We start from the raw sequence: 16,152 nt of genomic DNA on the forward strand, positions 1-16,152 counted from the left end.
CATTTCCAGAGTGGAAATGCTGGAGCTACCACCGACACTTAGGCGGCGCAAGCCGGATTACACTCATGTAGGTCCTGAAACAAGATTGAACTTGGACCGAAACTTGTAAACTTGAATCACTACTAGATAGATCATAGTAGTTGGATTACTTGACATACTTATAGTGTGACTATGAGATATTGGGACGTGTAGTATACTTGATAGAATTACTTGTTGCATCTTAGTATACTTGGCAGTTATGATGAACATATTCACCTTGCATTGGCATATTCATTCATGATAGCTTTGATAAACATCATGTCTACTTGTGGCATAGTAGCATATCATTTATTACATGCTTTCAATCAATAGTTTAGTATCTTTTATTGTTATTATCATCTTTGTTACTCCTCGTACTTACCCTTTTCTTTGGGGCCTAGTAGTGCATTGAGCTGAGGTCAGTAATTGCCCACTGGGAACTATAAATTATAGTTCTCACGCCCTCTGTTTTATGTTTTATTTCAGAGCCTTCCACTCTGGGCGAGGCTAGGGACCGTGGAAAGGGTATCGCCTGGAGCTAGCTTGTAGGCGAGGGACGTGTCGATAGGTGGTTTACCTCTCTGTTGTTTTCTTTTTGGAGAGGTTGAGAGTTGTACCTATGTATAGAGACCACCCTATTTTGGAGTTTTCTTAGATGGTTATTGTATTACTTTATGTTTGACCTTAGCTGGTTAGTTCTTTTCCTTCGCTTCTGTTGATAGGATTAGTTGCTATTTGTGCTCTGATATCGTTTGTTATTGTTTATTCTTATCTTGCATATCTCTGTTGTAGACGCCTTATATGTGCAGGCATATGGCGGGTCTGGGCACGCACAGGGCAGGGCCCATGCCGGGTCCCGGGGCGTGACATGCTGTCGCTGCGGATGAGACCCACTAGACCGTTGTCGCCTCGAGAACCGACGACCCTGAGAGCGTGATTGTGGAGGCCTCGGCGGACGTCTATTGCTGGTTTGTCCTCCGTCATCTGGAACCGGGCGCTTCCTATCCTGCATCTGCCTCGGCGCCGTTGCCAACTCCTGGACTGATATAGCTCCTCGCTCTACCCAGAGTGCCTGCTGCACAGATGCTCTTGGCTCAATACCCGACTGCTGAGTGACTGTCTTGCACATCCTCTACAACAACGCACACTGCTGCTTGATCATCTCTGTCAAGGCAGCCAATTGCTCTCTCAAATCCGCGGGTGCTCTCGGGCTCATAGGCTCTGACATCACCGGCAATGCGGGCGGATCTCGTGTCAACGGTCGACCTCGGCGTCGATAAGGCCTCATGGCCACCTGAAAACCAAAGCAAGGGTTAGATACAGAACACAAACACTCTCGACCCAATCTAGCGAGAGTCTAGAAGATCGTCCCTGTTTTCCCTCAAAACTATTCCATCTGTAGCCGACATATTTTTCTTGGCAAAAATAGACACTCTTTTAGTCACTCCCTCTACTCAAGGAGGAGTTAAACAAATCAATCGCTGACTTTCGCGATAAGTCACGCCTCTTGCGTCTTATCTTCCTAAGGTCTGCCAAACCTAGCGTTTGCTAGGTCCCAATGATCTAATACTAAGCTCTAATACCAACTTAATCTGTCACGCCCTGGATTACCACGTTTTCCTGGGCACGCCAACAGACCTGCCGTATACATAGAAATTTTCGATGTATACAAGACTGGTAGGGATTTAGTTCGTGACTCCCTTCCCACGATCCAAATTAGCAACAGCAGCAGCCGCAAACGAAGGCTCTGCGAAAAGGTATCAACAACTCGGTGTGAGAACTACTATAAAACAAGTAGTCCTCAATGGGTACTGCCACCGATCTCAACGGCCCACCCACTAAGTCTACAGAAAGATGTGCAAAAGATAGTAAAGAAAGCTGGAAAGAACTCTACAGCTACATGCTACTATACTATTGCTAACCAATGCAGGCTATCTGTAGATATAGAAATGCATTATACTGATCCAGTCTCACTGGGGACTGGGATACACCCGTCCCGCCTGTCGAAGCTACCCCGTACACCACCCTGAAGGTAGCCGGTGGAGAAAATCTCTCTAGGGGCTGCGATAAGCCCGTCCCGCCTGTCTAAGCTACACCGTACACCACCTCGAGAGTAGCCGGTGGAGAAATCTCTCTAGGGACTGCGATAAGACCATCCCGCCTGTCTAGGCTACACCGTACATCACCTCGAGAGTAGCCGGTCTAAGTAAAAAGTCCGACAGGACTGGTGCGACTCAAAACACGTCAGAACCTCACTGAGGGTAGAGAAAGGCGTCACTAACTACCATTGATCCAACCTCACACAGGCTGTCCAAACGGACCAACTCTGCCTATATCCAGCTCAAGAACCGTCCAAACAGAAACTGCGACCTCATCGCACTGAAAACCTCATTCCGGAATGGCATTCGTGGCCTCGATCCAACCGAGTTTACAAGTATCTCTGCCGAGTTCAACCAGGCTCTCACAGGCTGTAATCACTGTAAATGGTTCAAACTGATCTATCACTAAAACTCACGTGCCCTTGGCATAATCTGATGCAAAAATGCAGAAATCTGGGTCCACCGTCAACCCCGACGGCACCCGACGGTCCAATACAATCTAACTCTACTGTAACAGCTCACTCGGCTCCTCCCCGCGAGCGTAACTCAACCTACACTCATCCGAGTATCTACCTTGCATTAACAGTGGTGATACAGAAATCTGGATCCACCGTCAACCCCGACAATGCCCGACAGTACGAAACAGTCTACACACTACTCTAAAACGAGCTCGGCCTCCTAGCACGAGCGTAACCTCAACCTACATTAATCTGGGTATCCACTGCATACTAACAGCGGTGATACAAAAGAACCACAGCTCTTAAAGCTAAATCCGGTAACTTTTCAGAAAATGACAGTGTAGGATTTAATGTTTTTCTCCTAAGTCAATTCCAAGTCCAGCATGTAAAATAATACTAGAATTCAAGGCTCTAAACTCAGATTCCATAACACTATGCAAATCGATGAATTGAGCTACTAACATGATACTACACATAAAACATACATGCTGACAAATCTCGATTTAGGAGAAAATCCGACGATTCTAGTAAACATCAACCCACCTCGAACGCTCGTCCAACGTCGGCAAGAAGTAGATGGAGAAACCCGCATGCCCGCTCGACTCCAACGGACTCCACCGGACTCGACCACGGCGCGCGCGCACGATCCTCCAAAGACAAGCGAACAAAGACTAAGATCTCTCTAAAATCCCCAAAGAAATAAAGGAAAGGAGCTAGAGGGAGAAAGAGAGAACCAACCTGTTTTCCCCAGCTTCAGAGGCCTAAAGAGATATAGTTGGGGTTTGGGTTGGTTTTAACGCCAACAAAAGACCAAAAAGCCCCTTACCTACTCACTTTCCAGTTGGAGTACCGGTACCCAAATTGGTTACCGGTACCCAAATTGGTTACTGGTACTCGGCCCCTTATTCCGCTATCGTGCGCACTAGGTACCGGTACTCGCCCGATACAGTACCGGTACTTGGGCTTGGTACCGGTACTCGATAGGTCGGTACCGGTACTCAGTATCACCTCACGCAAACCCGAGAGCATTCTGTTCTGAATCCCAGTGGGGTACCGGTACTCCTCTCTGGTACCGGTACTGAACACTAAATCGTGCACTTTGCGGATTTCAATATAAGAACTCCACTCTCGCCTCACGTTGAGTCCGTTTTGGGCCTATTTCATGCCAAAACGACTCTGACTTGTCCCGACACTCTCCAGATATACCGACAAGCCGCAGATGCTGAAGTCACGCTAACAACGAAACACCAGGGACACTACAAATAATTTATTATATATAAATTATTCATAATATATGTAATAAATAAAGTATAATGCTAACAATATCCTAATAATTTTAATTAATAATAGAATAAATTTCAATACAAATTAAAAAAAATATATATAATATGAAAAAATAATTATATATATAATATTTAATATAAAAAATAAATAAATATTAATATATAAATAATAAAACTTAATAAAATGAATAATATATTAAATTTAATTAATTTATATTATATAATAAGATTTAAGTATAAATATATTATCACAAAAATACTATTTATCTTATTTTATTTATTTATTTATTTATTTATCTATAAAATGAAAAGAAAAACAAAGTTGTTCTAAGTTCCCCTAGGAACAATTTTTAACGGGTTGTTCCAGAACAACCCAAAACAACTCGTTTTGACTGGAACAACCCGTTCCACGAAGTTCCACTAGCATTTGGCTACAAATTGGAGGATATCCCCTTTTGTTCTGGGATGTCCTGCGTGCCAAACGCAACTCAGTGTTCATCAGTTGAGTACTCATCAAACTTTTTCTATATATAGAGAAGTTCTCAACCTCAACTAATCATCAAAAGCATCAGCTTCCACTTTTAACCTAATTTCATTCATTATCTTTCCAATATTCTACATGGCAAAGTGATACCTCACATCACTTCCTCTTCTCGCTGTGCTAATAATGTCGCTCGTCGTGAGATCAAATGCAGGAAGGATAGCAATATACTGGGGACAGAACGGCAATGAGGGAACTCTAGTCGATACCTGCGCGACAGGAAATTACAAGTACGTGAACATCGCCTTCCTCCCGACCTTCGGCAACGGGCAAACTCCGACGATCAACCTGGTAGGCCACTGCGACCCCAGCTCCGTCGACGGCTGCACCGCGTTATGCCACGACATCCGCTCGTGCCAGAGCCGTGGTGTGAAGGTGATGTGAGGCAATCGATTACGCTCGAAGCTTAAGCAAATAGATAGAAATTAATGGCATTTTAATCGTTTATATTCAACAGGTGATGCTCTCGATTGGGGGCGGCGTGGGTAGTTACTACCTAGCTTCCTTGCAGGACGCGATGCAAGTCGCGAAGTACCTCTGGAATAACTTCTTGGGTGGCTCGTCCCCTTCACGTCCTCTCGGCGATGCAGTTTTTGGATGGCATCGACTTCGACATAGAGGGAGGCACCAACCAGCACTGGGATGAACTTGCCAGATACCTTAAATCCTACAGCAAGGGCGGAAGGAAAGTTTACTTAACTGCAGCCCCTCAGTGCCCATTCCCAGAGGCTTGGGTGGGCGGTGCACTTAATACGGGGCTCTTTGATTACGTTTGGGTTCAGTTTTATAACAACCCTCCGTGCCAGTACAATCAAGGAAATACTGCAAATTTCATGAGCGTGTGGAAGCAGTGGCTATCGATTCTGGTGAGGAAGATTTTCCTCGGGCTTCCGGTCGCACCTCAGGCGGCCGGAAGTGGGTTTGTTCCGGCGGGCGATCTCACTTCCCAAGTGCTTCCCATTATCAAGAAATCGGGCAAGTACGGGGGGATTATGCTATGGTCTAAGTACTATGATGATCTCACCGGGTATAGCTCGGCTGTGAAGAGTCATGTGTGAAGTACAGAGACCTTGGTGGTATGGTGCAGCAAATTTGTAATTGAAGTCTAGACTGTATTATCCTATCTATTTATGGGCTTGTATTTTCTTTGAATAATGTATACTTGCATGTTATAATATATAATGGCATTTCGTTTGGAGATGCGGAGTTTTTTTTTTTTTCTTCCTTTTTTTTCTTTGTGATTGTAAAGTAATAATGCGAACTCATGTTACCAAACAATTACTACCTAATAAATTGGCCAATGATCTAATCTAATATAAATAGAGTAGAGCCAAGCAACTATTTAAACCAGACTATTAAATAAAGTCTCATATTTTGCAAATTGTTGAATTATATAAAGCCATGTTCCGAGTCGATATGTAAAGTTTGACACTAATTGGATCTAATTTTGTTTCAAAAGATTAGAAATTGTTCAGAATCACTTTAAAGAGTATTCCTAAAAGAATATTGATTAGCTAGAGGTGGGTACGACCCTATCGATGCTGTCACACTATGATAAACATCGGATCATAGGATTCGTGATCCCCTAGATTAGCTAGAGGCTGGATCGCGGGCTTTGTTATACCATGAGATAGGTTATTGGAACCACAAAAAAAAAAAAACAACATCAAAACCTAAATCCTAGCAAACCAACCTCTATCTCATTGCCATCCTCATCTGTCGAAGCCATGGTGGGTGCGGCCCTGTCGCTTGAGTGCGTAGACAATGTCCAGGGCTGTGATATCTTGCACCAGACTTGCTCCATGTTGATAAGGCCTCACAGATGACGTTCTCGATAAAGATCTTGAGGATATTGTGTATCTCCTCATAGGTGAGCTTGCTTATGCACTTCACTTTGCGTGACATGCCAGGCACCGGATTGTGAGCTTCATGATCCTTTGGATTAGATTTTTGGAACAAGATGTGCTTAATTTACAACTACTTTTAATTTTTTTTCCTTTGCCTTATAAAATTAAAAGTGCTTTTAACTTTTTTTCTTGTCTTATAAAATTACAATGTGATTTACGGGGACGAGTGGGGAGAAGCATGTAAGCATTGACATTGAATTTAAAAGTTTAAAAACTAAAACACAACATGGCTAAAAGTTCTGGCACCAGTAGTAGTGCAATTTACCCCAGAGAGAATTTTACACACATAGAGATTGCGCTCGGCATTACTACTTATCAATTCATGACGACGAAAAGGTGACTCACGAGAAGCCTCCCTTCCTTGATCACCAAGCATGCCATCTGACTGAACCCGACCGGGAACCCATCGTCGACAAACTTCTCTTCCCCTTCACCGTTGAATTTTTTGTTAGTTTTTAATTCAGATTTGTATATAGTAGAGTGTTGCTGGTTGTTGGAGGATTAGTGGATTATTCCTACTGGTTTAAAGTAGTGAGAAGGCATCCTCGGAGTTTCTTCCTTGCCATTGTTAGATTAGCTATATGAGGTGGGTTAAAATTACCAAAATGACACATTTTTCATTATTTCTAGTTATCATACATACTTCATATTTTTAGTTATTGTAATTTGAAATATGCAGAATAGCATGAGTATTTCTTGCTCTCTATTTTATATTATTACTAGATGTGTTATTCTTACCATGTAGAAGGTGGATTGTAGATCCTAAAACTTGACTATGTTATATAATCTTCACTATACAGTTTTATTAATCCAGTTGACTCGCTTTGTCGTCAGCATTGGTTTGTGCATGCCTTCCACCTAGGTTAGTGGGTAGGGATGATGTGGGATAGTGTAGGATCATTTTACACTCATGCTGAGGTGCGTTGGAAGTTAGTATATTAGTTGGTAGACTAGCTAGTGATTATTTTTATCGCCGATTGATACGGTAGTTTCGGATAGGCTAGTTGCATTAATTCGGGATTGTGCCTGGGGCACATGGACAAGATTTTCTATGATCTGTTTGATCATTTTCATTGACTGTAGCCTCCATAAGTCATATTGAGCTCAATAGAGATATACACTTATAATCAATAGGGTCGCACCCCTCGAGTGCCCCTATAGAGTTTGGCTTTTGTGAGTCAATGTTGCAGCAACCCAATGGGGCGACCTATATAGTACCAAACCACCTACAAAAGTGGTGCTGTAGTAGGAAGGCGCATGCTTGACTAGACCCTTGAGTCAGTCAATGAGATTGGGTTATGGTTGTGAGCACCTAGTAGTTAGTTGATGCATACATGTACATTTAGCAATTTTAACTCGAGTATAGGTAGTATAGAGGTATAGTAGTTGTAGAGTTTCATTCTAGCTTATTATACCATATCCTGTTGTGTAGTAGATCATCTTTACTTTTATGCCTCCAGTAGAGCTTATACCTTATCCTGTTGTATAGTAGATCATCTTTACTTTTATGCCTCCAGTAGACCTAGAGTGAGTTGGATAGGCATTGAGAGGATAGATAAATGCATGATTAGCATTGAGCTTATACCTTAAATGCTAGATAAATGCATGATTAGCATTGAGAGGATAGGCATGTGAGTTGGATCGATGACTCTAGAGTGAGTAAAGAACTCGACCTTGGACAATTAGGACGTCGAATAGATCGAGTGGCATTGAACCTAGTGTTGTTGAACCTAGGGCGAATCATGAGTGGCATCCAACCTAGTGCCGTGAACATAGGTTGAATGGGAGTGACATTGAACCTAGTGTTAATAAACATAGGTCGGACATGGATGACATTGGACCTAGTGTTAGTAAACATAGGTTGAACAAGTGAACCTAGAAGCTGAGATCTAGGTAGTAATGATATAGAACCTAGAGTGTTAGAACCTAGGTTGTGACGTGTGGTGAGCCTAGCGGTTGAACCTAGGTTGTTCACTATAGTGGTAGCAGCCACTAGGATGTTTGGTTCGAACCTAGATAGGTCGACAGCATAGGGTTGGATATGGACCCTCGACCTGTGGAAGTGGATTCCGGAATCCCAGGATCTGTGATGACCTTGGTATCAAGGCTAGGGCGTGTGCGACGATTTCGCTGCCAAGGTTGATACCAAGGGAGGATTGGGGGTGAATACGCAGAGATCACCGCCCGGAGGCTTGAACCATGGCTGGGCGTGTGCGACGATTTCGCCGCCAGATGGTTAAGCCGGTTTGTGGATTAGGCCGCCATGATTGACTTGAGCCATTGTTGGGTGAGGTGCGATTAGTTCGTCGCCAGATGGCTAAGTCAAGGGACTTGAACCAGTGTTCGGCGTGTGCGACGATTTCGCCGCCAGTTGGCTAACTCACAGAGGGCGGTAGGCTGTTGAGCAGCTAGTGCGCGGTAGTCCGCGAATGATTGACTCAAGACCGAGTCGGGTGGATAGTGGAAACCTTAAACGCTAGTGATATATGATACGATCCAAGGTAAGTAGAGACCTTAGACACTAGTTGAGGTTGAGTTGTGGAACTAAGGTAAGTAGAACCTTAGAGCTTGTTGATATGAACTATGAATAGCAAGATTGAAAGTAGTATCAGTGGAACTACTACCTAAACTGCATAGTTGTATAGTTGCATGAATTTCATATTGCATATTGTGAGGCATGGCATGTATTTCAATATGGCATATATATATCTGTTGTATATTATTGGACTAACATATTGCAGTGCCTCATTGGACCTATTGGTCGAGCTTTTCCCTTGGGTGGCCGTACCCACTGGGAACCATTGAGTTGGTTTTCACTCCACCTTGTTTTGGGGTGTTACAAGTTCGCACGTGAGCGGCGCGGCGGCGCGAGGCAAGGGCATAGCTCCATAGATAGCGCCCTACCCAGAGACCGAGATAGAGGTAACCCGAGTCGGTATAGCCTAGAGGTAGAGGGAAGGAGAAAGTAAAAGCTGTAATAAACTTGTAATAACTTAGATCTCATTTTGAAACTTTAATGTAATATGTAGTTGAAATGTAAAGTGTATGAATGTGAATGCTTGTAATAGCAAGTAGTTTTATATTTTTGATACTTCCTTATGCAATCTTGATTGAAATATGTTCCTGGTTGGAACTTTGTAGATTGTATTGATTGCGACGCCTAGAACGTATAGGTGAGACTCTGTCCGCAGTACAGAAAAACCCTGTCCGTTCGGCGGTCTGTCGGCGTGCCCGAACTCGACCAAATAGGCGGGACACGGGGCGTGACAGATAAGATGGTATCAGAGTATAAAGTAGAGAATGAAAAAATGGTTTAGGCAGACCTAGGAGACCCTAGGATAGTAAACCATAGGAGAATAAGGCTCGTGAGAGACGAGGACTTATGGCTTATGGCGAAAGGTTAACTGATTGGGTTGTGTTGTAAACCTGTAAAATGGATATTAGAGGTAAATTCGAGGTGTGATTTATTCTCAACAGAAGGTGTTCATGTTGGACGCGTACGACATGAAACTGAGTGATGAGAATAGACGCCCTTGTGTGACTTTCGCCCGATTTGAGTCTGTGTTATTTGTTTCACGCTCGACCTTGAGGATCGAGAATTGACCGAGTCGTCGTGTCTTAGAAGCGATGGCACCGCATAGGCGATCTTCATCTAGATTGGCGCGGGATGGGACAACTGGTGTCCTCGAGCAATCCGAAGTGAGCGGAAAATTGAAACTTCGCTATCATTTGGCCACACTCGTGGGAGTGGTGAGGCCACGAGTCGACATGGTGCAGCACCAGCAGGAGGCTGTCACGCACCAAGAGGATCGTGTAAGGGGGACTCCAAGAGTTGGTGGATCAGTTGGTGATCGCACCGATTTCGGCTCGTTGTGTACGGCCGGGAGTCGAGGCGGAAGTATTTCCGTCGGGGTCGGGTAATTCAACTTTTAGCACTTTAGAGATGAAGGCGGTGAGGGAGCGAGCATCGGCGGCCCTCATAGCTTTCAAGAAATTTGATCCGCCTACCTTTGATTGGGAGGATGCAGATCCGTGGATCATGGAGATGTGGGTTGATTCCATGGGAACTCTCTTCAAGGATCTGTACACTGTGGAGCGGGACAAGGTACACCTAGTCGTGCACTATCTGAAATAGTCGGCGAAGGTGTGGTGGAAAGGCGTCAAGCGGGATCGATCGCCTAGTCTCCCTCCTACGACTTGGAAAGAGTTTAGGGGAATGCTATTCTCTGCTTACTTTTCCGACAGTGAAGAAGGAAAGCTTCAGGAAAGGTTCCAGAAGCTGCGGCAAGGAGACCGCTCGGTTACGCAATACAAGCGAGAATTCTCCCGTATCGTCTATTTTATCCCGAATGTGGTACGGGATGACAAAGATAAGGCCGACTGCTTTGTGCGTGGACTTCGGCCAGACCTTTACAAGGCTGTGCTTGTACTCAAGTTGCAGACTTTTGCTGAGGTCCGGATCGGGCCCTGTGGATAGAACAAGGCGAGGCATCTCTACGGGAGAAGCGCGAGGCATATTACAAGAAAAAAGGGAAAGGACGGCCAGTGAGTGGACACGATGGTCAGTCAAGTTCCCAACGGACCTCGATGAGTTCGCGCTCTCGATCCCGAGCTCCAGGGACATATCATATTCGGTCCTCGGCGAGATGTGTCATTTGTGGGGGCCTTCATTTCCTACAATAGTATGGGCAGCGAGAGGGCAAGTGCTTCGAGTGTGGGCTGCCGGGCCACGTGGGACGTGTGACACCCTAATAGTCCCACATCGGATAGGAATGGGGTTGTCATTGGGTTTATAAGAGACTTAGACACTAGTAATAATAACTAAGCTTAAGCATTTTGGACTATTGGCTGGGCCCAACGAGTTATTATTGCTAGTGGGCTGGGTCGTTATATTTGGTATCAGAGCCGGTTCACCAGCTGGACATGTGTGGCGAGTCTCGGCTGAGCTAGGGTCTGGATGACGGGCTAGCGAGACGAGTCTCACATCGCCTCGTGATCTTGGGCTATGTGTGATTGGACTGACGAGGACGCCAGGGCCTTAACGGGGGGAGTCTGTGACACCCCAATAGTCCCACATCGGATGGGAATGGGGTTGTCATTAGGTTTATAAGAGACTTAGACACTAGTAATAATAACTGGGCTTAAGCATTTTGGGCTGTTGGCCGGGCCCAACAAGTTATTATTGCTAGTGGGCTGGGTCATTACAGGACGAGTGTCCGCAAGGTGATAGCCGGGCCTTGACACTGGCGATGGCCTATTCCTCTCTGGGATAGCCTGCAGGTGTGCCACCTGCGGCATGGTCAGGAGAGCGGCCGTTGAGGACGATACAGCCGGAGGGTTCGCGGCGAACGCCAAGTGGCCATGGATACGCGACCCGAGTTGTTGAACCTGCTGCTGCCGACGATGTCATTGCAGGTACGAGTTAGTTGGAGCAAGCATGTGCTTTTCCATGATGTAGAGTTGATGCATGGCATGCATTTATCTTATGGTCAGTTGCTACTATTTATACGTTGCATAGTAGGGACCCATTGTACGGATAGGTAGATACCCGGGCATGCTTTCATTGTGAGAGTGTAATGCCTGCTGGAGCAGGTAGAGAGCTTGATAGCCCTAGCAAAGTGCTAGTAATGGTTCTTGGGCATGAAATGAGGCTCGTGGTAGAAATGAAATGGTAAGTTGACTCTCAAGGCAATGGATAGGGAATTGCGAGAGTTGGACCATGATGCTCATAGGCATAGAGTAATTCGAGAATTTCGGATGTTGTTCCGGTAGATTGAACAGTGAAGGCAAACCACTGTTGCGGAATTGGTTGATTATCACTGAGTTTGGCCTGTGGGCCTAGTAGTACCTCGGATCGAGGCGAACAAGTTGTGCATGCGTGGTTAGTGCGCTTAGGCAAAGTCGCCTAATCTTGGATGTCAGCGTATAGAGCGCTCGAGTATGGTTACTCGTAGAGTGCGGATATGAGTCGGCCAAGTGAGTGTGATGGCAGTAGCACTGTAGCATTGCTAAGTGTGAAGCGGGCCATGAATCGCTCGTAGGGTTGGTGGCTCGCACTAGGTGCTTAGGAGCCGATAGTGATACGTGACTCAGTAGAGTGTGTCGTGTAGGACGACGACGACGGGTATTGCTTGGGGACGATCCGTGCCTGGACCATTTGTGGACTGTGGAGCCTGGGCCTTTTGGGCAGGCGCAGTCAGCTGTGAGTGACAGCGGCCCGGTACCTACAGGTAGGGTGGAGTTTTGGTCAGGACGGTAGTTCGAGCTTGGACCCGAGAGCGTGGAATGCCACGTGTTGGATCTCGAGATCGAGGATACACCGAGTGTGTAGTGACCCAACCTGAGGATTTGATGAGGTTTGGGGTCTTGGTTGCTCCTGGTTGGAGTGTGTGCGAATTTTTCAAGAAGAATTTCGCCCGATTATGATTGGGTCTACGCCAGTGAGCGAGAGACGTAACACGTAGTTAAGACAGGCTTAGGCGGTGGGCCTACGTAGTATTGGTGACCGTTGGTCCACCTATGGAAGCCGACGTAATCGGTTTAGCCGATAACTCTATGGATTGAGATTGGAGATGTGCCGGAGTGTGCCATCTCGTGATAGAGTAAGGATCCTGTTGGGATTGGAGCACTCGCGATTGGTCGATATACCAACGATATTGCTTCTAAGCAATGTCGGTGATCGAGTCGGAGTGAATTTTCCGATTGAGTGTGTAATGCAAAGAATGGTTCTTTGCATGATGGTAATGCACTTTTGGAGTTATACTTGGGTAATGTGAGTGAAGTTGGTCTCACATCCTCCGTAGTGGGCCTATGGATGGTTCCAATTAGTGAAAGGCTACCCCGGAGTGCGAAAGTGCATTGGAACCCTCGATCACTTGATAAGTTGAATTGAGGTGTGAATTGGAGTTGGAGTTATTTGAGTTTCGAGGACGAAAAACTCTTATTAAGGAGGGGAGGATGTAAGGTACCAGACTTCTAAAATTATGAAGTTACGGTGTATATTGGTTTGGAGAGCCATTTGAATGGTTTCGGTAAAGTTCCGGAGAAGTTCGGGAGCATTCGGGTGTTTCGGAGCGCGTAAGCGCGAAAACGGGACCCGAAAGGCTATGTTGGACCATGAACTAAATTCAGCATTAGCGTGGATGGAAAGATGATGAAAACACGCTCGAAAACATGTTTTGAGAGTCTCGGTGCGATTTGAAACGAATCGGAGACTCACGGAGCAAAAACGAGCGAAAACGGATCAAAATTGGCGAAAATGCTGAAATTTTGGCTAAGTTTGGAAAAGACTGATTTTCTGGACCTACGGGGTCAGGACCCTAGCTTCAAGGTCCGGACACTGAGCCCGAAAGGTGCTCTGTTTGAGTGGCAAAATTGTAATTGTTGGTGGGGGGTTTGACCATAAAGGGGGCTTCATCCCCTCTCTTCTTCCTCCCTCAACCGAACACACACACACACACACACACATTGGTAGAGAGAGAGGCTCTCTCCTCTCTCTAAATCTCTCCCTCATCTCTCAAGAACTCTCTTCCAAACTTTGGGATTTAGAGAAGAAGGAAGCAAGGAGGTGGAACTTCATCTTCATCTTCATCTTCCTCACCATTTGAGCAAGCTTGAGAGGTAAGCCTTTGTGTCCATTAATGGTAGAACTCTAGCGTTTCGATGTTAAGCTCTAGAAATGGACTAGATGGAATCCTAGCATGCTAAATAGATAGAAAATACTTGATTCATGAATCAATTTGGAGTATTTTGCAATAGTAGCATACTAGGGCTCTGAGTGGGGGTTTTGTTATACGGTAGGGTTTGATCTCGATTAACCCTCTGTAAATCTAATTGCTAGCTCTGTGAACGCGTTGGCGAAGTCAGTTCAGCGATTCGTCGAGCCCACGCGAAGTTATTGAAGAAACGAACGTTCGAGCTTCGTTTCCGCCTGTAGGGCCGAGGCGGCGTCCATAAATCGTGAAAACGTATTCCGGGCATCGTGGCAACTAACTGAAGACCTATAATTCCCGGAACTGCGAGGCGATGCACGGTTGTTGAGCGTCGGCGATATCGGGCCAAACCGGGTGCCGAGTGCCGCGGGTGGCCGATTGCAAGTGTCGACAAGCAATCGGAGAGCGAATCAAGGTGGGTTGTGTTTACCGAAGCGACTAGGTCGCCGTTATGTCTAAGCGAAATATGATTTTATCTTGATGCATATAAATGCTTGATGACACATGTAGTTAATACTAAAAGAATGCATATTAATGGTATGATGTAGAAATCATAGAGTGTATGATGAGCATGTTATATAAATGCTAGATAAATGCATGATTAGCATTGAGAGGATAGGCATGTAAGTTGGATCAATGACTCTAGAGTGAGTAAAGAACTCGACCTTGGACAATTAGGACGTCGAATAGATCGAGTGGCATCGAACCTAGTGTTGTTGAACCTAGGGCGAATCATGAGTGGCATCCAACCTAGTGTCGTGAACATAGGTTGAATGGGAGTGACATTGAACCTAGTGTTAATAAACATAGGTCGGACATGGATGATATTGGATCTAGTGTTAGTAAACATAGATTGAACAAGTGAACCTAGAAGCTGAGATCTAGATAGTAATGATATAGAACCTAGAGTGTTGGAACCTAGGTTGTGATGTGTGGTGAGCCTAGCGGTTGAACCTAGGTTGTTCACTATAGTGGTAGCAGCCATTAGGATGTTTGGGTCGAACCTAGATAGGTCGACAGCATAGGGTTGGATATGGACCCTCGACCTGTGGAAGTGGATTCCGGAATCCCAGGATCTGTGATGACCTTGGTATCAAGGCTAGGGCGTGTGCGACGATTTCGCCGCCGAGGTTGATGCCAAGGGAGGATTGGGGGTGAATACGCAGAGATCACCGCCCGGAGGCTTGAACCATAGCTGGGCGTGTGCGACGATTTCGCCGCCAGATGGTTAAACCGGTTTGTGGATTAGGCCGCCATGATTGACTTGAGTCATTGTTCGGTGAGGTGCGATTAATTCGCCGCCAGATGGCTAAGTCAAGGGACTTGAACCAGTGTTCGGCGTGTGCGACGATTTCGTCGCCAGCTGGCTAAGTCACAGATGGCGGTAGGCTGTTGAGCAGCCAGTGCGTGGTAGTCCGCGAATGATTGAGTTAAGACCGAGTCGGGTGGATAGTGGAAACCTTAAACGCTAGTGATATATGATATGATCCAAGGTAAGTAGAGACCTTAGACACTAGTTGAGGTTGAGCTGTGGAACTAAGGTAAGTAGAACCTTAGAGCTAGTTGATATGAACTATGAATAGCAAGATTGAAAGTAGTATCAGTGGAACTACTACTTGAACTGCATAGTTGTATAGTTGCATGAATTCCATATTGCATATTGTGAGTCATGGCATGTATTTTAATATGGCATATATATATCTGTTGTATATTATTGGACTAACATGTTGCAGTGCCTCCTTAGACCTATTGGTCGAGTCTTTTCCTTGGGTGGCAGTACCCACTGGGAACCATGGAGTTGGTTCTCACCCCACGTTGTTTTGGGGTGTTACAGGTTCGTACGTGAACGGCACGGCGGCGCGAGGCAAGGGCGTAGCTCCATAGATAGCACCCTACCTAGAGGCCGAGATAGAGGTACCCCGAGTCGGCATAGCCTAGGGGTAGAGGGAAGGAGAAAGTAAAAACTGTAATAAACTTGTAATAACTTAGATCGCATTTTGGAACTTTAATGTAATATGTAGTTGAAATGTAAAGTGTATGAATGTGAATGCTTGTAATAGCAAGTAGTTTTATGTTTTTGATACTTCCTTATGCAATCTTGATTGAAATGTATTCCTGGTTGGAACTTTGTACA

The 16,152-nt window shown here is 45.4% G+C and overlaps 1 pseudogene; it reads left to right on the forward strand.

The window, feature by feature from the left end:
* Positions 1-4,477: 4,477 nt before the first annotated feature.
* On the forward strand, positions 4,478-5,457 carry LOC109706116 (annotated as a pseudogene).
* The last annotated feature ends 10,695 nt before the right edge of the window (positions 5,458-16,152 follow it).

This window comes from Ananas comosus, unplaced genomic scaffold (assembly GCF_001540865.1).
Source record: "Ananas comosus cultivar F153 unplaced genomic scaffold, ASM154086v1, whole genome shotgun sequence".
Classification (NCBI taxonomy): domain Eukaryota; kingdom Viridiplantae; phylum Streptophyta; class Magnoliopsida; order Poales; family Bromeliaceae; genus Ananas; species Ananas comosus.